The following is a 24,070-nucleotide window of genomic DNA, read 5'->3' on the forward strand; positions in this document are numbered from 1 at the left end:
TCTGTGTCCAGCTTTCTGCCCCCCTGTGTCCAGCATACTGCCCCCTCTGTGTCCAGCATATTGCCCCCTCTGTGTCCAGCATACTGCCCCCTCTGTGTCCAGCATACTGCCCCCTCTGTGTCCAGCATACTGCCCCCTCTGTGTCCAGCATACTGCCCCCTCTGTGTCCAGCATACTGCCCCCTCTGTGTCCAGCTTTCTGCCCCCCAGTGTCCAGCTTTCTGCCCCCTCTGTGTCCAGCTTTCTGCCCCCTCTGTGTCCAGCTTTCTGCCCCCTCTATGTCCAGCATACTGCCACCTCTGTGTCCAGCATACTGCCCCCTCTGTGTCCAGCATACTGCCCCCTCTGTGTCCAGCATACTGCCCCCTCTGTGTCCAGCATACTGCCCCCTCTGTGTCCAGCATACTGCCCCCTGTGTCCAGCATACTGCCCCCTCTGTGTCCAGCATACTGCCCCCTCTGTGTCCAGCATACTGCCCCCTCTGTGTCCAGCTTTCTGCCCCCAGTGTCCAGCTTTCTGCCCCCCAGTGTCCAGCTTTCTGCCCCCCAGTGTCCAGCTTTCTGCCCCCCAGTGTCCAGCTTTCTGCCCCCCAGTGTCCAGCTTTCTGCCCCCCAGTGTCCAGCTTTCTGCCCTGGGTCCCCCCTATCGCCGCTCTCAATTAAAAAAAAAAAAAAAAAAACAAGTTCTGCTTACCTGCCGCGTTCCTGATCTTCATGCAGCTGAAGCGTGCACTCGCCAGCGACTGACAATGACGTCAGACGCCGGCGACATGCACGCTGGGACTGACGTCAGCTGCCAGCCTCAGATTGGCTGGCGGCTGTTAACTATTGACGTGCGGGCTCGGGCCCGCACGTCAATAGCGAGGGCCCCTTTCCACTTGCGAGAAACACGTCCATATCTCGCATGTGGAAACCAAGCTCTGGCGCCGGCACTTTGGAGCGGAGCTGTGCAGCTCCATGTGTTCCTATGCGGCCGCACGCTCCGCTCCACAGTGCCGGCGCCACAGCTTGGTTTCCACATGCGAGACACGGACGTGTTTCTCGCAAATGGAAACAAGCCTTTAAACAGCTGCAGCGCCGCCCCCCGCATTGTGCCGCCCGGGGCGGACCGCCCCCCCGCCCCACCCTTCCTACGCCACTGGTTTGATTTCACAGAAGTTTGATTTACTTGGAGCTATATTCTGCTTAAGTGTTCCCTTTATTTTTTGAGCAGTGTATATACAAAGTTTTGCAAACATAATGCCTATCCACACTGCAGAAAATAATAACATATGCAAAAAACATAGGGTTTAAGTTAAAAAAGTGTAAAAGCCATTCCACTGCGAAAAGGTATTCCCAGTCTGGATGGTCCCTAACACTTGTAACTCACCTTGTTACATGCGATCCTGGCTTTAAAATAGACAAGAGTACAGCTAAACCTGAGTCTGACGGTGTGAAACACCTACTGAGTAGATAAAGGTGCACAGTCGAAAGGGAACAGTAACACAACCAAATGTGCTTAGTACAATTACGGAATTAAAACCAAAAACAAGGGCTAGAACAACTGTTGGAATAAGTGAGATATGCAGGGGCACATATACACTGTGGCCATTGACACACAAATATAGCCTAGAATAAAAATATAATGCGTAGATAGAAAGATAAATAGATACAGTAGATAGATAATAAAATTCATTACTGTACTAAAAAATATTGAAAAAAAACCTGTTTCAATCTATAGCAACAATATAAAATGGCAAAATGTAAACCAATGCAAGCAGACACAAAATGTTTAACAAGTGCACGCTGTACAATGAGGGTACACCAGGAAGGACTTTTCAGTATTCAATAGGATTCAGGGGTCAGTAAATGTATGTGGAGGATACCATTGTTCTGCCTCAGTTAATGTCTTTTTATTTGTCTTGATGCTGAACGTGGATTTTTTTTTTCTTTCTAGAGTTGGATAACCGCTAAAAGATGTATTGTTATCTCAAAGGTCTTTTCAAAGGTTATTTATAGAAGGAACGTATGAAGACTCAAATGGAGCATACTTGCTATTCTACAGTATCTATGCCAATCCAAATTTAGTTACAGAAAATCAGACGCAATGTTCCATTCTGCAGGTTTCTCATTAGTGACAGCCAGGTTCTTTGGTGACACATCTGTCTTGTGTATTTTTGCGGATGCTGAAATATAGAAAATAGTATCTGTTTTACTGATAAACACATTCCATTAAATATACAGTAACAATATTAAAATACTAAAAGATAAATAGAAAGATAGATAGATAGATAGATAGATAGATAGATAGATAGATAGATAGATGATAGATAGATAGATAGATGATAGATAGATAGATAGATAGATAGATAGATAGATAGATACATAGATAATAGATACAGTAGATGGATAGATAGACAGATAATAGATAGATAGATAATAGATGGATAGATTGATAATAGATATATAGATAGATAATAGATAGATAATAGATAGATTATAGATAGATAATAGATGATAGATAGATAATAGATAAGAAGATAGATAATAGATAGATAGATGATAGATAGATAATAGATAGATAATAGATGGATAGATAGATAATAGATAGATAGATAGATAGATAGATAGATAGATAGATAGATAGATAGATAATAGATACCGTATATACTCGAGTATAAGCCGACCCCCCTAATTTTACCACAAAAAGCTGGGAAAACTTAATGACTCGAGTATAAGCCTAGGGGGGAAAATGCAGCAGCTACCGGTAAATGTCAAAAGTAAAAATAGATACCAATAAAAGTAAAATTAATTGAGACATCAGTAGGTTAAGTGTTTTTGAATATCCATATTGAATCAGGAGCCCCATATAATGCTCCATGCAGTTTATGATGGCCCCATAAGATGTTCCATATTAGAATATACCCCATATAATCCTGCATAAAGGTTAATAAAGGCCCCATAAGATGCTCCATAGACACATTTGCCCAATATAATGCTGCACAAATGCTGATTATGGCCCCATAAGATGCTCCATAAAGATATTTGCCCCATATAGTGCTGCACAAACCTTTATTATGGCCCTATAAGATGCTCCATACAGACACTTGCCCCATATACTGTAGTGCCCTACAAACGTTAATTATGGCCCCATACAGACACTTGCCCCCATATAGTGCTGCACAAATGTTATGGCCCCATATAGTGCTGCACAAATGTTATGGCCCCATATAGTGCTGCACAAACTTTATGGCCCCATATAGTGCTGCACAAACGTTATGGCCCCCATATAGTGCTGCACAAACGTTATGGCCCCATATAGTGCTGCACAAATGTTATGGCCCCATATAGTGCTGTACAAATGTTATGGCCCCCATATAGTGCTGCACAAATGTTATGGCCCCATATAGTGCTGCACAAACGTTATGGCCCCCATATAGTGCTGCACAAATGTTATGGCCCCATATAGTGCTGCACAAACGTTATGGCCCCATATAGTGCTGCACAAATGTTATGCCCCATATAGTGCTGCACAAACGTTATGGCCCCATATAGTGCTGCACAAATGTTATGGCCCCATATAGTGCTGCACAAACTTTATGGCCCTATATAATGCTGCACAAATGTTATGGCCCCATATTGTGCTGCACAAATGTTATGGCCCCATATAGTGCTGCACAAATGTTATGGCCCCATAGATGCTCCATACAGACACTTGCCCCATTTGCTGCGATAAAAAAAAAAATCACATACTCATTTCTCCGTCGCTCAGGCCCCCGGCACTTTCAATAGTCACCCGCACCTCATTCCGGCGCCATTCCATGTTCAGCACAGACGTTCAGCAGAGGGCGCGCACTAACTATGTCACCGCGCCCTCTGACCTGAGCGTCACTGCTGAAGACAGAGCGGCGCCCGGAACGAGGAAAGGTGACTATCGCGCAGCGCTCCCCTCCCATATACTCACCTGGTCCTGGCGCGGTGCAGTCCCTGCTTACCCAGGGCGGCGCCGCAGCTTCATCCTGTACTAAGCGGTCACCGTTACTGCTGATTACAGTAATGAATATGCGGCTCCACCTCTATGGGATGTGGAGCCGCATATTCATTGCCATAATGAGCGGTACCATGTGACCGCTCAGTACAGGAAGAAGCTGAAGCTGCTGCTGCCGGCGCCGGGGAAGCCAGGGACCTGCAGGGACCGCGCCTGGACTAGGTGAGTATTTTTAGACAGCCCCCGCTCCCCCTCCCCTGCCGACCCCTGGGTATGACTCGAGTATAAGCCGAGAGGGGGACTTTCAGCCCCCAAAAGTGGGCTGAAAATCTTGGCTTATACTCGAGTATATACGGTAGATTATAGATAGATAATAGATGGATAGATAGATAATAGATAGATAGATAATTACAATAAACAGTTTGACTTATTTCCATCCCCCAACACCTTTTCAGAAGATTTTTTGCCTCACCGCCCTACCCCATAGCAATTCTGGCGGCACAGAGAGAATATTCTAGTTACACGCCATGCAGGGCTGAGATTTGAAGTTTGACTCTTGATCTTGTTGCTCGCGGGTCGACATTGTATTGTAACCAGCCGGCGTCCCCATTCTTATTACAGCAGATCTGGGACGTGAAGCCTCCTTACTTAATGATCAGCATGTAATAAAGATCTTTCTAATAAGATCTGCAAGTTCTCAGTTAATTTTACAGTTGAGTTCCAATGAGAATATCATTAAACTTAATACTTATGGCGCTCGCTCCGAGCCGTGTTTTAGGGATGGTTAGCTCCTGTATCAAGACACGCCTCGTTTGCGGCTGCACTTTTCAATGATCAGTACAGCCATTTTTCCATGGCACCTGAATCGTTTCTGCACATCAAGTGGAAAATACCTTATGTTCAACTCTAGAGATTTATGAAATCGTTCTCTGTGGAACTTATGAGAGTTTTGATTAGTTTCAAGATGTTTTTAAGAAGCGAGTTTGACATCTTGTGATGACGGAATTTTTATAGTTTATGATCCAAATTAAAAGATTTCCATTTGCTTTTTTTTCTTGTACACTGCTCAAACGCAATTTTCCAAAGTGTTTTATTATAATTTCAGTGTCTTCGATATCTTTTTTCTTTCTATAACAAATAGTTTCACTATGAAAACCATTGCTGCCTACTCCAAATTTTTCTCTGAATGAGAGCATGTCGGCTGCCATTTATTCAATTACAGTAATTCATTTTGGGAAGTTTTTAGTTGAAACGTCATAAACTGAAAGGTAATAAAGCTTTGAATTGTAATAAGAAAATATGCATATATATTGTTGAATTCTATTTTTTTCTTTTTGCAACAATATTTCAATGCAAAGGTATGCATCAGGGCAGACTTAGTGTTTACTGCTGCTCCTGGATAATTAAAATGATGGTGACCCCTATAAACCTATACAGCCTGATTCCCATCTCACTCCCCATTGCAGTAACTTATTTGAGAGTCTGTACAGTACTAAATGGAAGTTTTGGATAAAAAGTATTTAGCGACATACTACCTTGGATAGGCTTTCCAACAGTCCAGGAACCACTGTTTCCTTGAGAGGTTTTGGTCATAGGGCTGGACATAGCCTTGGTACAACCTGTGCAGCCGCATGGGTCCCATGAGTGTAGGAGGCCTATTTTTACTTCCAAATCAAGTGAAATTGTACATTATGAGGAGCTACTGGACTGACCATACAGTGTTCTTGCACAGATTGCATCCACCAGTGGCCATATAGTTTGTCCATATAGTTATTGTCATTGGTCTAATTGATGAAAATACCAGGCTTCAGAAAATACTGATGGTTGACTCTTTGGTTCACAAGGGGGTTAAGACACTTGATTGATTGATTGGTTGGCTGGTTGGTTGATTAGTTGATTGGTTGGTTGATTCAAATTACCAAGTATGGCTAGGGTAACATTAACTATCCAGGAATCCATTGAGTTATGTTTTTTTGGGTTCCTCAAAAGACCATAAAAGTCTGCGCCGTGATTTTAAGGCCAGATTCCCCTATGCATTTTTTTAATATATATAAATTGATGAATACCTATATATAAATGGGCAAGGCTTAAAATCTTCAAAAAAATTATTATTTATTGGATAACATAATAATTAAAAATATAAAAATGCAAAAGTCAGACATATAAAATACTAAAGGTAGGTGATGATAAGAAAACTGTAAAGAGGGGGAAATTGTCAGCTCACTGTGTGTCTGGCACTGGATGGGGGAGGAAATCCATGCTCGGAGCAACCCTGGTCCTGGTCGTTTCTTGAAGCAGAGAAAGAAAAAATGATTCTCCAGGTTAAGCTTCCCCCGGGATCTCTTTGGTGTGCCAACATGACCTCATTTTAACAAGTTTGGAATAAATGGGAAGTTTTGCTTATCTACGCTGGAGAATATTTTTTTCTTTTTCTATTATAAGAAAACTCCTTTGTGTGAATACTACAAATCAATACAGAGTTAAATCGCGTTCTGTCACAGTACTGAGGACGTCTCCTCAAGATAAATTGACATGCTGCGGTCTGGAAGACGTGCCGCATGTCTGTCTCCGCGGATGTCAGTGCACGCATAGTGGAGATGGGATTTCTTGAAATTCCCTCTACTCTTCTATAACATTTGGACGCTGCGAGTTGGACGCTGCGGAGGTATGCAGCGTCCAACCAGCAGCGTTTACTGACCGTGGGAATGTACCCTGAAATATTTGTGATTGCCAGAAAAGATTAAAATTTGCAGAAATTTCCAAATCTTAAATATAGGTTTGAAATTTCTGCACTAAGGCTAGGTAAGCGCTTTAGCAATAGAAGGTTTAAAAGGTGTAATACCTTTTGTTACGACTTGGCCAGAACATGTTAATTGAATATGAATTTACATAGCTATAGATTTTCTGTATTGTAGGAGACAATGTTTAAAAAGTTCATTAATCCCTGAAGGTAAAAAGATTAGCTTAAACAATAGGATATTGCTTTGTTTTTAATTTAAATGAGGAAGATTTTTAAACCCATAAGTTAAAAAAAAGGAAAAGGAAAGGGCCAACCTGACGAAACATCTGCATGGGTCAAATATCATTTAAATTAAAGTTTTTTAAAAAAAGTGGCGTTCCATACAATAGATGTTTTGGGTGAACAAAGGCAGAAGGAGAGTGAGCAAAACCTAGGTGAGATGTAGTTATAACGTGCACAATCCTGTCCGGCTGCCGCTCCTCCTTGTACCAGTTATGTACAATGTCAACTGCAATAAGTGTAGTAGAGTGTAGAAGAATAACAATAAACCACTGGAATAAATGACAATTTATAGGTAGATGTAAGGCCATTTTATTGTAGCTACGTGTTTCCACCCTAAACAGGTACCTTCATCAGCCTATGAGTAAGGACATGAAGTCCGATGTTTGCCCATTGACATTTAATGACACGCATGTTTTTAACTTTTTGATAACTATGGATTAAATAAAAGAAAAATGAAAATTTTTATGGAAATCATCTGGTGCTGGTTTTTTTCTTCTTTATCTTCATCAGGACTTGTCAGCCTGATGAAGGCACCTGATGGGGCTGAAACGCATAGTTCTATAAAGTGACCATGTATCTACTTACGAGCTGTCGTCTTTTCCAGCAGCTCCCGGTGGATCCTTGTTTCTCTTCTACATTCTATGGCCATTATTTAATACGCATTTCGAAGACAGGAAAGTGTCATCAATTACTCATCGATGTTTAGTGCTCATAAAAAAATAAAATAAAAAAATAAACTAAACAATGAGATTATTAATGCAGTAAACTTGAAAAAATAATTGGATGCCCAGACCCACTTTTGGTGATAAAATACATGTTCATTTTCTGAAATTGCTTCTGAATTGTTCTGTTATTTGCTACAAGTAACAGAAGAACAGGGCAACTGTATTCGAGCCTGTTACCGGCGGCTAAACACGAGCAGCTAAAAAATATTCTGCGTTGGGTATTTGCTGTGCTTACAGGCAGCTGAAAACCTCACGGGGCTATGAAATGATCAGCCATAAGACAGAAGAGTGGAAATGTGTTCCTGTTCACCTTGTGGTGGTGTTGTATTGGATTAGCTACCTGACTGGCTAGGGGGAATTCCATCATTCTGTTGCAAACTGAAGAGTGAGACAGATGCGCAGACCCCAAGGTGAAACGCGCCGGGTTCTGGAAGCAAGAAAACTATTAATGTCGATACAGAAAAGTATTCTGCGCGATACACACAAGCCGCGAACACAATAACTATTTTTTTTTGTCAATTGCAGGTTATAACCTCAAGGTTTAGGACAGAAAAAAAAGCATATAATACAAAAAGCATCTTGCAAGTAAATAGTGAATCCCAAACAGCGAAGGACAACCAATAGTTCTATGGCAATTGGGGAACTAGAAGTTTTACAAGTCATTTTCTAGCCATTTTGAGATTAAAATATATTTTTTTATCTTATTTCTCCACCATACAGTATGTTCTTACATGGGAAAATATTGATATACCTTAAATTTACCATCCTGAGAAAGCAGCGGTGATTTTATTTAGTAATATTATTATTCATTGGGTTAATTTCACTGCAAAGGAAGAGGAAAGAGAAAAAACTTGAAAGCATTTTTGTCTTTCTGATTCTCCATCAGTGAAGAAGAACATTTTTGAGAGAAGTATAATATAGAGAAGAAAACTATAATTCCAGTGATGTGTCACTTACTGGGCTTCTTGCTGTCATTTTGATAAAATCATAGTTTTATCAGCAGGAGATTATCACTAGAAGACTAGTAAAGTGGCTGCCTTGTAGTACTCCATATTCATGAGGTCTGTATATCTCTACCCCCACCATTGATTGGCAGCAGAAAGCTGTCAATCAGTGTTCAGGCGGGGTTATACAGATTTCATTATTCAGAGAACTGCTAGATATGCAGCAGAGAAAATCGTGATTTTATCAAAACTATAGCAAACAACCCAGTAAGTGATACATTACTAGAATCAGGGTCTCTGCCTCAACATCATATTGCAGTCCGATGGGTCAACATAAATCTGGTGACAGATTACCTTTAATAATATGAGAGCCTTTTTTTCATCATCAAGGTACTATCTTAATCAGTTGCAGATATTTACACTATGCCATCATCTTCATCATACATAGTTACATAGGTTGAATAAAAACCTTTCTCCCCCAATTGAATAATCTCAAACACATGTCATTAGCATATCTGATCATTTTCCCTTAGTGCAATGAATAAAGGTACCTTCACACTGAACAACTTAACAACGATAACGATAGCGATCCGTGACGTTGCAGCGTCCTGGATAGCGATATCGTTGTGTTTGACACACAGCAGCGATCAGGATCCTGCTGTGACATCGTTGGTCGGAGCTAGAAGGCCAGCACCTTATTTCATTGCTGGATCACCCGCTGACATCGCTGAATCGGTGTGTGTGACACCGATCCAGCGATGTCTTCACTGGTAACCAGGGTAGACATCGGGTTACTAAGCACAGGGCCGCGCTTAGTAACCCAATGTTTACCCTGGTTACCAGTGTAAATGTAAAAAAAACAAACACTACATACTTACATTCCGATGTCTGTCGCGTCCCCCGGCGTCCGCTTCCCTGCACTGTGTCAGCGCCGGCCGGCCGTAAAGCAGAGCACAGCGGTGACGTCACCGCTCTGCTTTAGGGCCGGCGCTGACACAGTGCAGGGAAGCGGACGCCGGGGGACCCGACAGACACCGGAATGTAAGTATGTAGTGTTTTTTTTTTTTACATTTACACTGGTAACCAGGGTAAACTCCGGGTTACTAACTGCGGCCCTGCGCTTAGTAACCCGATGTTTACCCTGGTTACCCGGGGACTTCGGCATCGTTGGTCGCTGGAGAGCTGTCTGTGTGACAGCTCTCCAGCGACCACACAACGACGAAACAGCGACACTGCAGCGATCGGCATCGTTGTCTATATCGCTGCAGCGTCGCTTAATGTGACGGTACCTTTACAGGAGCACAGACCTTACCTTCATGTTAGGAGTGAATGTAAAATCTGGTGAGATTCTACTTTCTACATGATAAATTTGATGAGGGAGAAAGCTGACTTTATACACCATGTCAATGGTAAACTGGAGCCTTGTGCTCACATGTGGCAGGATTGGTCCTGTTTTGATGATGCAGTGGTCCACAAAATGTAATTTTACCTATTTTTCTTATAAATTCACCAAAAGGGAATCACAAACACGATGAATATTAAGCATCAGCTATGTAATAAGATGTGTTATCAATAGTGTTGAGCGATACCGTCCGATACTTGAAAGTATCGGTATCGGATAGTATCGGCCGATACCCGAAAAGTATCGGATATCGCCGTTACCGATACCCGATACCAATACAAGTCAATGGGACACCAAGTATCGGAAGGTATCCTGTATGGTTCCCAGGGTCTGAAGGAGAGGAAACTCTCCTTCAGGCCCTGGGATCCATATTAATGTGTAAAATAAAGAATAAAAATAAAAAATATTGATATACTCACCTCTCCAACGCAGCCTGGACCTTACCGATATAACTGGCAGCTTCCGTTCCTAAGAATGAGCGCTTGAAAGACCTTAGATGATGTCGCGGCTTGTGATTGGTCGCGTGAGCGGTCACGTGACCGCCACGCGACCAATCACAAGCCGCGACGTCATCTAAGGTCTTTCAAGCGCTCATTCTTAGGAACGGAAGCTGCCGGTTACATCGGTAAGGTCCAGGCTGCGTCGGAGAGGTCAGTATATCAATATTTTTTATTTTTCTTCTTTATTTTACACATTAATATCGATCCCGATACCGATTCCCGATATCACAAAAGTATCGGATCTCGGTATAGGAATTCCGATACCGCAAATATCGGCCGATACCCGATACTTGCGGTATCGGAATGCTCAACACTAGTTATCAAGCCAAAGATAAATAAGGAGGACACAGCTGCTTCTAATGCAGTAATGAGCAAGAGGAGGACATAACTGTTTGTAAAGGGTTATTCTGTTATAAAAGGAATTGGTTAACTGCAAGGGGTTATTCTGTGTCTCTCACTACATATTGTACAGAGACAATGACAGGAACTTCAGACTAAGGAGAATGCTCTGAAAATAATCTCAGTGACAGATTTTAGCCTACTCCTGCTGCTTCATAATTCACTGGGACTCATCTTACATCTCTTCATATTAACTGCATCCAACATAAAGTAAGAGAGCAGCACAGATCTCCCCTGCTTTTCCATGTTTCACACTCTGAGATTTACTCCACACAGTGAGATCTCCAAGCTCAAAAACAGCAAGTCTCACACAGCTGTCAAAATAGTGAGACAGCAGAGAGCCCAACTTTAACTAACGTCAGACTCTCTTTATTAAAGAGGCAGACCTATTGTGATCAAATACATTTTCGTTTACTTTTCAAATTCTATATTTTAAGTGAGAGGTTTAAATATTAATGATTTTTCTTCAAGAAAATTCATGAAGCTTTATACAAGCTGGCTGTTCCTCTGTAACTTGAAAATGATGCCACTTTATTTCCACTTTATAAATTTGAAACATCCAATGATCTTGTGCTTCGGTAGGTTTCATCCATCTACCCTAATTTTTTCCTACTGTCACATATACCTGGAGATTTTCCAGTGACATCAGCTTCTGTACCAAGTCACCATTATATTCATTCTGTGGGTGGGTGGCCCTGGTGATGGAGGAGACCATGGCCAGTACCTCTGGGAGGCACAGCCTCCCTCCAGCCACATATAGTGATGTGCCTGGGACCTGTGCTGTTGACCACTTATGGAGAATCTTTGTGTATTGCTCAACAGCATAGAGGCAGCACCACACTCTACTTAAAGGGCCACTGTCACCCCCCCCCAGCCGTTATAAACTAAAAGAGCCACCTTGTGCAGCAGTAATGCCGCAGTCTAACAAGGTGGCTCTTTTAGTTTTTGATTCATTTATTACCTCAAGAAAGCGTTTTAAAAATTGGCCACACATGCCAGATATTATACCTGGAGGCGGTCCGAATCGTCCTCTATGAAGCTCCCAACTGCCGTCACTCTTCTCTTCAGTGGCGATGGTACCCGCCCCCTGAGCGCTGTTATCTTCTGAAATCCGGCGCCTGCGCTGTGCGAGCCTGCCTGGGGCCTGCGCAGTGTTCATTGTCAGTGCGGCCACACTGTTGCTGAATCCCCCGCCCCGCACTGTTATTCATTATGCACAGTGCGGGGCTGGGGTTCCTGGGAAGGCAGGGGAGCTGGGGAGCGTCGGAGCTGGGGAGCGTCTAAACAGCGCAGTGCGCATGCCCAGGAACCCCAGCCCCGCACTGTGCATAATGAATAACAGTGCGGGGCGGGGGATTCAGCAACAGTGTGGCCGCACTGACAATGAACACTGCGCAGGCCCCAGGCAGGCTCGCACAGCGCAGGCGCCGGATTTCAGAAGATAACAGCGCTCAGGGGGCGGGTACCATCGCCCCTGAAGAGAAGAGTGACGGCAGTTGGGGGATTCATACAGGACGATTCGGACCGCCTCCTGGTACAATATCTGGTATGTGTGGCCAATTTTTAAAACGCTTTTTTGAGGTAATAAATGAATCAAAAACTAAAAGAGCCACCTTGTTAGACTGCAGCATTACTGCTGCACAAGGTGGCTCTTTTAGTTTATAACGGCTGGGGGGGGTGACAGTGGCCCTTTAAGCTCCTAACTTACTATTGGAAGTTGGCCATTGCAAGACCCTTGTTATTTCACTTGTTATTCAACTGTGTTACTGCTTGCTAGATGCCTGTTGTTGAACCTGAACTGACTTTACCCTACATTTGCCTGTCGATTTTGCCTTTGACTCCATCCTCCTTTTTCTCACTTATTTATCTACTAACTTCATCCCTGCATACTGATTTGAACCAGCTAGATTACTGTCCTCGAACACCTCGCCCCACCAACTGGCAGGTTTTTTGCAGAGGCCACCCATGGGGTACCCCATTTTAAGTCCAGAGCCCTTTACAGGATTTACAGTTCCTCTGGACTGCTAAGCAGAGTGGCTTGTGATCAAAGTCAGCGCAGTAGTCTACCAGGAAATTTTAGATCACTTTATGCTTCCCTCTGCCGACAAGCTTATTGGAGATGGAAATGTCATTCTCCAGCAGGACTTGGCACCTATTCACACTGCCAAAAGTACCAATACCTGGTGTAAAAACAACAGTATCACTGTGCTTGATGGGCCAGCAAACTCGTCTGACCTTAACCCAATGGAGAATCTATGGGGTATTTTCAAGAGGAAGATGAGACACCAGGCCAAACAATGCAGACGAGCTGAAAGCTGCTATCAAAGCAACCTGGGCTTCCATAACCCCTCAGCAGTGCCACAGGCTCAACATTAACAGAAATAAACGCTTGAAATACATCACTCTGTGATGACTCTATATAATATATGAGTTTCACGTTTTGCATTGAAGAACTGAAGTAAGTTAAGTTTTTGATGATATTCTAATTTATTGAGAAGCACCTGTATCTATCAGTCTATCATCTATCTATCTATAATGTATCTATCTATATTATATCTATCTATAAACAAGTATAATATGATATGTGTGTAGATATATGTAGTTATAAACACGCACACATGTATAATCAGTATATATATATATAGACTCTCACACACATGTATTGGCTTTTGCACCAGCTGCTAGACATTGATCCTCTAAACTTTTAACACTTTGAAATCAAGATTGATTAGTAATTTCTGTGAAAATGTCATCAAGGCTCTGAAACAGGTTATTACAGCATATCTTCTTATAAACAAGTTCTTATTAGGGTCTTGAAATGAAATGTCTCCTTGAGAGAATTGGGGCTCCTTGAGTCTGTTTATTAGGGCCCATCAGCCACAGCCTGTTATAAGAAGATGACATAGAAATAATAAACTCTCCTTGTTCCGTGGATATGGGTCTGCGTAGACGAGGTTTCCAGAATGAAATCACCTCCGTATAATTGGGATTAAAGTTAGAGCGTCTTCCTTGTTAATTTTGGATCCGTATTGAATCCTTGTATCTATAACAGGACAGGTAAATTACAAAGGAGGAAACACAGACTCAGCGTACAGTAATTGTGCGCTGCCTGAAAACCGACAAGGATCTTTGAAGGGTAACGCTTTGTGTCTCTTACAAAGGACAAGGGATGTGGTTTAAGCTTTTTATCTCGCTCCTTTCCTCTCCCCTAAGAAAAGTATTAAGTATATATTACAATTGATTTTAGAAAGAACGCAGTATTATTCCTGGAGGGAAGTAAACGGACAGAGAATTTTTTTTCTTTTTATTGTCCATACACACATTTTATAGTTTCTCCATAATATTGCTAGAATAGCATACAGATATAGCAGAGCTGAGTGTGTCATGTAACTCTGTAACTCAAGTATTAGTCCTGCAGTATGTACAATGTAGTATTTTTATTGTTTGCTTTTACTTAGATATAATAAATATTGACAAAAAACATATTTTTAAGTAAAACAAAGTATATAACGTCATTTACAAAAAAAAAAACAGAAAAGTTATCTAAGCATTATGTGCACAAATCCCTTTTTTGTACACTGGGAATTCAATCTTGGGATTGTGGAATATTATCTTTTATTTATTTAGAAATACAAGAAAAAATAACTATGTACATAAATAATATTTTTTTCTACTACTATAAGGATAACGCAGCATAATATAGATAATAATATTGATATTTGCACTTATAAATTGTAAGCTCCATAAGGCACAGGCACTGGGGTAGATGTTAACGACCTTCGTAAAAGGCCGAAGAATGTTTTGGATATTGCTACATATTAAAAAAATTGCTACTGAAAAGGATAACTGAGGAACTGTACACAGTTTTCTTTCACTTATAGATTGTTTGTTACATTGGGAACCGTTGAGTTTTGATGATACTGTGGTATATAGACTGTTATAAATACTTTATATTAGAAAAAGTATCAGGTTTCTGATACCAAAACTTATCATTCAGTATTATGTTTGCAAAAGGGTTTTTTAAGGATTTTTTTTAAAGATTTTTGTAAGAAAAATAAAGTTCAAAATGGCATACAGCTTTATTTTTGCATTTTTTTTCAAAGTATAGTAATTATTATTTTTAGCTAGGATTACTACATACTTGTACTGCTTAAAAATCATGAACAGAATAAGAATAATTATTATTTATTATTATAGCGCCATTTATTATTGAACCTGACAAAGTTGACTAAAACCCAATGTTAAAAACAAAACAAAAAACATTTTAGAGTCTATAATTCGAAGATTTTCTTATCCTTAGATGATATGGAGGTTAAAAATGACTTCTAGGCCCTGAAACGTCTGAGACTAAGCGCACAGCAATGAAAGGAGTGAAGGAAAGGGCAGTCTGCCTTTACACTCTTTCTTTATATGCCCTCGCGTTTTGTTTTATTGATTTCCTTACTTAAAGCTACTGGAATGGTGACACTTTTTCATGGCGTAACAAAAGATGTGCTTCATCTATATTACTTAGCTCAAACACAATCCGGAGAGCCCTGGAAGGCTTCTTTCTAAACACTTGTACATGTGATGTTTTCTGGATAGGTTTTCTGAGATGTTTTCTTTTTTACTTTTTTTTTCCTCAAATAAACATGACAGAAATAAATGTTGACACCAGCACCACGTGTCACGTAACCCTACAAGAACCTGGAGAAGAGGAATATTATTGGAATGCATAAAAGGGTTTGCTCTAAAGCATCTGCAGTTATGCACAAAGCACAGTCATAAATACTTTCCATGTATACAGATCCTAAGCAAATCAATGGATTTCCCAGATGGCAGACCCATAGCCCCTTCCATCTGTCTCCTGCTGCTTGGTGCAGTTTGCAAGTTTTCAATACTCCAATGCCATAATCATATACTTTATATACCGTATTTTTTGCTTTGTAAGATGCTCCGGATTATAAGACGCACCCCAAATTTTGAGGAGAAAAATAGGAGAAAACTTTTTTTTTAATAAATTGTTGGGCGTCTTATAATCCATGCATCTTATTTCTTACCAGGGGTTGTGGCTGCGGTGGATCAGGGTCCCAGGGTCGTTGCTGGAGGCAGGAGTGGAGCATTGCTGCAGGCTGGGATGAGGGGGTCTGCAGGGGGGCTCCTGTGCTACAGGGGGCTCCTGTGCTGCAGGCTGGGATGAGGGGGTCTGCAGGGGGGCTCCTGTGCTGCAGGCTGGGATGAGGGGCTCTGCAGGGGGGCTCCGGTGCTGCAGGGGGGCTCCGGTGCTGCAGGGCTGTCTCCAGTGCTGTGGGGGGCTCTGCCGACATTTTGTGAAAGGCCAAAGCCACCGGCAGTTCGTCCATGCTTTCCTGTGTGGTGGACTTCGGGAAAATGGCCGCCGGGAGGCGGCACATGCGCAGATGGAGATCTTGGGACCAAGATCTCGAGAGATGAGATCTCAGCGCTGAAATCTCATCTCCCGAGATTCCGGTGACCATTTTCCCGGAGTCAGTCATACAGGAAAGCATGGACGAACTGCCGGGGGGCTCTGATCTTTCACAAAATGTCGCCAGAGCCCCCCGCAGCACCGAAGCCTCCAGCATCACCCGGGGCAGCAGCGGACAACTGCGGCAGTGGTGGTGGGCGACAGCGGTGGCGGGTGGCAGCGGTGGCGGGCGGCAGTGGTGGCGGGCGGCAGTGGCGGCGGACACCCCCTCATCCCAGCCTGTAACGGTAAGTGGTATATCCGCTTTGTAAGACGCACCCCCATTTCCCCCCCAAATTTGGGGGAAATAAAGTGCGTCTTACAAAGCGGGAAATACGGTACATCAAAGGAGAATTAAATAGGGATTGGCCATCCCCTTGGATTATACTTTGGACCAACCCTTTTATTATATTTTGAACAACCCTTACATTATATTTTGGACCACCGCTTGCATTATATTTTGGGCAGCTACTTACATTATACTTTGGCCCACCCCTTTCAATATACTTTGGACCACCCCTTGCATTAAACTTTGGACCACCCCTTACATTATACTTTGGACCACACCTTGCATTATACTTTGGACCACACATTACATTATACTTTGGACCACACCTTGCATTATACTTTGGACCACACCTTGCATTATACTTTGGACCACACATTACATTATACTTTGGACCACACCTTGCATTATACTTTGGACCATCCCTTTCAATATACTTTGGACCACCCCTTGCATTATACTTTGGACCACACATTACATTATACTTTGGACTACACCTTACATTATACTTTGGACCATCCCTTACATTATACTTTGGACCACCCCTTACATTATACTTTGGACATTCCCTTGCATTATACTTTGGACCACACCTTACATTATACTTTGGACCATCCATTACAGTATGATTTGCAATACATTACATTGAGATAATGTACTTGCATTATGCTATGGACCACCCCTTGCATTATACTTTGGACCATCCCTTACATTATACTTTGGACCACCCCTTGCTTTATACTTTGGACCATCCCTTGCATTATACTTTGGACCACACCTTACATTATACTTTGGACTATTCCTTACATTATACGTTGGACCACCCCTTACATTTTACTTTGGACCATCCCTTACATTATACTTTGGATCACCCGTTGCATTATGTTTTGGACCATCCCTTGCATATTTTGGGCCGCCCCTTGCATTATATTTTTCACCACCCCGTGCATTACACTTTGCACCACACCTTGCATTATACTTTGGACCACTCCTTACAGTATACTTTGGACCACCCCTTGCATTATACTTTGGAAAATACCTTGCATTATACTTTGGACCATCACTTTCATTATACTTTGGACTATTCCTTACATTATACTTTGGACCACCCCTTACATTTTACTTTGGACCATCCTTTACATTATACTTTGGACCACCCCTTACATTATACTTTGGACCATCCCTTACATTATACTTTGGACCACACCTTGCATTATACTTTGGACCATCACTTACATGATACTTTGGATCACACCTTACATTATACTTTGGACCACACCTTACATTATACTTTGGACCATCCTTACATTATACTTTGGACCATCCCTTGCATTATACTTTGGACCATCCCTTACATTATACTTTGGACCACCCCTTACATTATAGTTTGGACCACACCTTGCATTCTACTTTGGACCACACCTTGCATTATACTTTGGACCATCCCTTACATTATACTTTGGACCACACCTTACATTATACTTTGGACCACACCTTACATTATACTTTGGACCACACCTTGCATTATATTTTGGACCATCCCTTACATTATAATTTGGACCACACCTTGCATTATTCTTTGGACCATCCCTTACATTATACTTTGGACCACACCTTGCATTATACTTTGGACCATCCCTTACATTATACTTTGGACCACCCCTTACATTATACTTTGAACCACCGATTGCATTATACTTTGGACTATTCCTTACATTATACTTTGGACCATCCGTTACATTATACTTTGGACCACACCTTGCATTATACTTTGGACCACACCTTGCATTATACTTTGGACCATCCCTTACATTATACTTTGGACCACACCTTACATTATACTTTGGACCATCCCTTACATTATACTTTGGACCATCCCTTACATTATACTTTGGACATTCCCTTGCATTATACTTTGGACCACACCTTACATTATACTTTGGACCATCCATTACAGTATGATTTGCAATACATTACATTAAGATAATGTACTTGCATTATGCTATGGACCACCCCTTGCATTATACTTTTGACCACCCCTTGCTTTATACTTTGGACCATCCCTTGCATTATACTTTGGACCACACCTTACATTATACTTTGGACTATTCCTTACATTATACGTTGGACCACCCCTTACATTTTACTTTGGACCATCCCTTACATTATACTTTGGATCACCCGTTGCATTATGTTTTGGACCATCCCTTGCATATTTTGGGCCGCCCCTTGCATTATATTTTTCACCACCCCGTGCATTACACTTTGCACCACACCTTGCATTATACTTTGGACCACTCCTTACAGTATACTTTGGACCACCCCTTGCATTATACTTTGGAAAATACCTTGCATTATACTTTGGACCATCACTTTCATTATACTTTGGACTATTCCTTACATTATACTTTGGACCACCCCTTACATTTTACTTTGGACCATCCTTTACATTATACTTTGGACCACCCCTTACATTATACTTTGGACCATCCCTTACATTATACTTTGGACCACACCTTGCATTATACTTTGGACCATCACTTACATGATACTTTGGATCACACCTTACATTATACTTTGGACCACACCTTACATTATACTTTGGACCATCCTTACATTATACTTTGGACCATCCCTTGCATTATACTTTGGACCATCCCTTACATTATACTTTGGACCATCCCTTACATTATAGTTTGGACCACACCTTGCATTATACTTTGGACCACACCTTGCATTATACTTTGGACCATCCCTTACATTATACTTTGGACCACACCTTACATTATACTTTGGACCACACCTTACATTATACTTTGGACCATCCCTTACATTATACTTTGGACCACACCTTGCATTATACTTTGGACCATCCCTTACATTATACTTTGGACCATCCCTTACATTATACTTTGGACCACACCTTGCATTATACTTTGGACCATCCCTTACATTATACTTTGGACCACCCCTTACATTATACTTTGAACCACCGATTGCATTATACTTTGGACTATTCCTTACATTATACTTTGGACCATCCGTTACATTATACTTTGGACCACACCTTACATTATACTTTGGACTACACCTTACATTATACTTTGGACCATCCCTTACATTATACTTTGGACTATTCCTTACATTATACTTTGGACCATCCCTTACATTATACTTTGGACCATCCCTTACATTATACTTTGGACCATCCCTTACATTATACTTGGGACCACACCTTACATTATACTTTGGACCACACCTTGCATTATACTTTGGACCATCCCTTACATTATACTTTGGACCACACCTTACATTATACTTTGGACCACACCTTGCATTATACTTTGGACCATCCCTTACATTATACTTTGGACCACACCTTGCATTATACTTTGGACCATCCCTTACATTATACTTTGGACCACCCCTTACATTATACTTTGAACCACCGATTGCATTATACTTTGGACTATTCCTTACATTATACTTTGGACCATCCGTTACATTATACTTTGGACCACACCTTGCATTATACTTTGGACCAAACCTTGCATTATACTTTGGACCATCCCTTACATTATACTTTGGACCACACCTTACATTATACTTTGGACTACACCTTACATTATACTTTGGACCATCCCTTACATTATACTTTGGACTATTCCTTACATTATACTTTGGACCATCCCTTACATGATACTTTGGACCACACCTTGCATTATACTTTGGGCCATCCCTTACATTATACTTTGGACCATCCCTTACATGATACTTTGGACCACACCTTGCATTATACTTTGGGCCATCCCTTACATTATACTTTGGACCACACCTTGCATTATACTTTGGACCACCCCTTACATTATACTTTGGACCATCCCTTACATTATAATTTGGACCACCCCTTGCATTATACTTTGGACCACCCCTTACATTATACTTTTTACCATCCCTTACATTATAATTTGGACCATCCCTTACATTATACTTTGGACCATCCCTTACATTATAATTTGGACCACCCCTTGCATTATACTTTGGACCACCCCTTACATTATACTTTTTACCATCCCTTACATTATAATTTGGACCATCCCTTACGTTATAATTTGGACCACACCTTACATTATACTTTGGACCACCCCTTACATTATACTTTGGACCACCCCTTGCATTATACTTTGGACCACACCTTGCATTATACTTTGGACCACCCCTTACATTATACTTTGGACCATCCCTTACATTATAATTTGGACCACCCCTTGCATTATACTTTGGACCACCCCTTACATTATACTTTTTACCATCCCTTACATTATAATTTGGACCACCCCTTGCATTATACTTTGGACCACCCCTTACATTATACTTTTTACCATCCCTTACATTATAATTTGGACCATCCCTTACATTATATTTTATTATAGGAGTAGAAAACTGAACCTTTGTTCTGGGAAAAAGGAAACCTTACTAGAGCGCTAAACCCTGCCACATAAAAGTATCAGCCAGTCATTTTTTCTTTTTTTGTTATTTCATTTTATTTTCCACTTTTTGTTATTTCATTTTTTCTTCATTTCCTAAAATAATAAAAATAGAAATCTTAAGGAATATGGTATCATAAATTCATAAACCTTTCTGCTAGATGGATCTTACCATATAAAAAGTTATGTTAAAGCAGCGCTGTAGATTAGAGGGCGGCAGCAGGGCCCAGCAGACAGCTTGATCTAGGCGCTCCTCATCAGGATTTGCGGCACACTTCACCAGCCTCTCAGATTTATAACTCACCAAAGCATTGACAATTGTCAAAGTTATACGAGCGCACACAACAAAGGTCTTTGATTCTGAACTCTATTTATCCCACTTGAGCCAAGTCTTCTTTTCACTCATGTGCGAGAACTTATGATGACCTAAAATCCCTCCATTTGTGACAGAATTGTGCGCTTCTTGAGACAAAACAATGACAATAAATAAGGGCACAGTGAAGGTTGCAAGACTCATACTGGTACTAAAGCTTTCTTATACATCAGCGGAAATGAGGTGGATACTGTGTGACCTCTGTGCACAATAAATGTTATGTGGACTAAGTGGATTTATCTGCAAAAATCTATTTACCTCTCATGTAAGTCTATCTATCTATCTATCTATCTATCTATCTATATATCTATAGATTATCTATCTATTATCTATCTATGTACCTATCTATCTATATATCTATTTGTCTATCTATCTATCTATCTATCTATCTATCTATCTATCTATCAATCTATTATCTATCTACCTATCTATTATCTATCTATCTTTTATCTATGTATTATCTATAGATGATAGATAATAGATAGATAGATAGATGATAGATAATAGATAGGTAGAAAAATAGATAGATAGATAATAGATAATAGATACATAACAGATAGATAGATAAATAGATAGATAAAGGGATCGATGGATGGATATATATAGATATAGATAGATAGATAGAAAAAAAAGATAATAGATAGATAGATAGATAGATAGATAAAAGATAGATAATAGATAGATAGATAGATAGATAGATAGATAGATAGATAGATAGATGGATCGATTGATATATATAGATAATGGATACATAGATATATAATAGATAGATGATAGATAGATGATAGCTAGATAGATAATAGATAGATAGATAGATAGATAGATAGATAGATAGATAGATAGATAGATAGATAGATAGATAGAAAAATTGACAGATTTTTCTCTCAGTCCCAGATGTTACATGAAGGTAGATCTCGTCATTATTTGCTGAGTAAGCAATCAATAGCCCTAATGAGTGTAGCTTTGTGGCCTGATCTCAATGATTTAATTAATTGTGCGCTCGTCTTGACACACATCTGCAGACCTTTCCATTATTTTCCTATTCATCAACTTGACATCATGTGAAATCCTGGAGGGTCTACGTTACTTTCCCTCGTTAAATCTATAATATGTTAAGCAGCCATCTTCCATTTTTAATGTATGGAGCTTAAACTAGGGAATCCCCAACAGCTACAGCATAATGTGAAAAGGCTGATAAGCTCCCTCATTCCTCAGGCATTAACCTTTTAATGTGGCATTAGGATGAAAGATAGCTTCAAGAACATCCAATAGTCTCCTGTTTTGATGACATTATAAGTCCCTGTCGGCTAGTGGCAGCCATATTGATTTTTTGAAATAATAAATAATAGAAAAGGATAAAAAAGTATGATTGAAATGTTCAGATTGTGCCTGTTATACTGTTTGAAAGCTACTGAGTATCATTATTTTCTGATCATTTTTAGAATGTAATGTCAAAATTGAATATATTTTTATGTGTTCTTTAATTTGTTGGATATTTACCTAATGATTTTATTTTCTCAAATTTGACCAGAAAATTGAAAATTACTATTTTTAACATAATTTTCAAACAAGTTTTTCTGCTTTTTGTGATCAGTGCCGCTCTTTGACAGTATATTTTCTGAACAGCGCTCCACATGGTCAAATGGGGTATTGCAAGTAAAACTTATGTTGTTTATTGAAATGTTATACTGCTTAGGCACATTTTTATGCAAAAAAAAAGTTTGTTTTACATAAAGATTTATCGAGATGCACAAAGTGCAAATATTGGCAAAGTGTATTGGTCTTAATATCTGTTTTCAATTGCCATATTATTGCAATCTGAAAAATTTAAATAAAATCTCTCATTTATAACCTTAATTAGTCAGAGCAGAGACCATCTATAAAAACATTTTCTCTTGGGGGAACTCACCCAAAAGAACTGTGTAATACTAATATTTCCCTTAGACCTGATGAAGCTGGCTTACTAACTATAAAAGTCCATATCCGAATGGCTGTGTACTCCATTTTCAAAGTTTTACTATATGATAATAAAATTAGCATTTTTTTGAGTCCAGATGCAGCATTTTATGAGCCTGATTTAATTCCATGCATTTTGTTATAAGTATAATCAGAGTACCTCTAGTGGTAGCATGCAATAGAGGGTAGGGCATCATGGAAGGTCTCTTTACTTACAAGGTTCCAACAATAGAAGGCTAAACTTGACTCCTAATATCAAGATTAGGCTACGTTCACATTTGCGTTGTGCGCTGCAGCGTCGGCGCCGCAACGCACAACGCAAACAAAAACGCAGCAAAACGCATGCACAACGCTGCGTTTTGCGCCGCATGCGTCCTTTTTTTGATTGATTTTGGACGCAGCAAAAATGCAACTTGCTGCGTCCTCTGCGCTTGGACGCGTGCAAAACGCAAGTGCGACGCATGTCCATGCGCCCCCATGTTAAATATAGGGGCGCATGACGCATGCGGCGACGCTGCGGCGCCCGACGCTGCGGCGCAGACCGCAA

General features: G+C 40.6%; 1 protein-coding gene across 7 annotated transcripts in view; it reads left to right on the top strand.

The window, feature by feature from the left end:
- The window catches only part of CAMTA1 (calmodulin binding transcription activator 1), a 2,053,806-nt gene that overhangs the window by 997,641 nt on the left and 1,032,095 nt on the right, over nt 1–24,070 (top strand). The gene's annotated exons all lie outside the window — the stretch shown is intronic.

The sequence above is a fragment of the Ranitomeya variabilis genome, chromosome 4 (genome assembly GCF_051348905.1).
Source record: "Ranitomeya variabilis isolate aRanVar5 chromosome 4, aRanVar5.hap1, whole genome shotgun sequence".
In the NCBI taxonomy this organism is placed as follows: domain Eukaryota; kingdom Metazoa; phylum Chordata; class Amphibia; order Anura; family Dendrobatidae; genus Ranitomeya; species Ranitomeya variabilis.